Below are 897 nucleotides of genomic sequence, written 5' to 3'. Positions count from 1 at the left end.
TTTCCATGGATATGTTATGGGCCACCCAATTATTTGTGTGCTAGGAGATATGACCCTCCAAAGTAGACCCTCGAAAAAGGCTTCACTTGGAAATTTCGGATTTTGATACGGTTGCTCTAAAATTTGGGTTAGACCCATTTCCCACTCAATTTGACCCCCTAAACAAGAATATGAAGTCGGATTTTCGAAAAACGAAACGAATCTTTTTATATACAGCTAAACAAGTTTTCGGTAACTTTCGAAGCACATTTTAAGAACTTTTTGGGTCAAATTCAATTATAACCATTTCATTAAGTTCTCGACTTCAAACTCACATGTGAGGCTCTAGTTTCACTCTATCATTTTCCGGGTCGTTACAGGTGGAATATTAAAACAGATTAACCCGCATGATAAAAATGAATACCTTATTCGGTTTCATTCAGGAAAATGGAGTGATGCTCAGAAAAAATATGCAACGGTAGCTCATGAAATGTTAACTATCGTTAAATGTGCTTTAAAATTTCAGGATGATCTTTACAATCAGAAATTTGTGATAAAAATAGATGCTCAATCAGTCAAATATATGTTTGATAAAGATTTTAAACATGATGCATCCAAATTAATATTTGCTAGGTGGCAGGCACAATTAGCCCTTTTTTATTTTGAAATTCATTATAAAAAGGGAAGTGATAATTCCCTCCCAGACTTCTTATCTAGAGAATATCTTTCTTCTTAAAAAAATAGGTTTTCTTGACTTCTTTACTGATATTAATTTGGTTACAATTTTGAAGGCAGTTCCTCTTAATAGAGATTTACAGGAACGTATTTTATGGAGAATTATAGACGGAATAGTGATGGATATTGTCACTAATTACACGATTGAACAAGAGTTATGTGAAAAATTGTATTGTTCTGAAG

Source organism: Solanum stenotomum, chromosome 2 (assembly GCF_019186545.1).
Source record: "Solanum stenotomum isolate F172 chromosome 2, ASM1918654v1, whole genome shotgun sequence".
Classification (NCBI taxonomy): domain Eukaryota; kingdom Viridiplantae; phylum Streptophyta; class Magnoliopsida; order Solanales; family Solanaceae; genus Solanum; species Solanum stenotomum.
Note: the sequence above shows the minus strand (reverse complement) of the source record.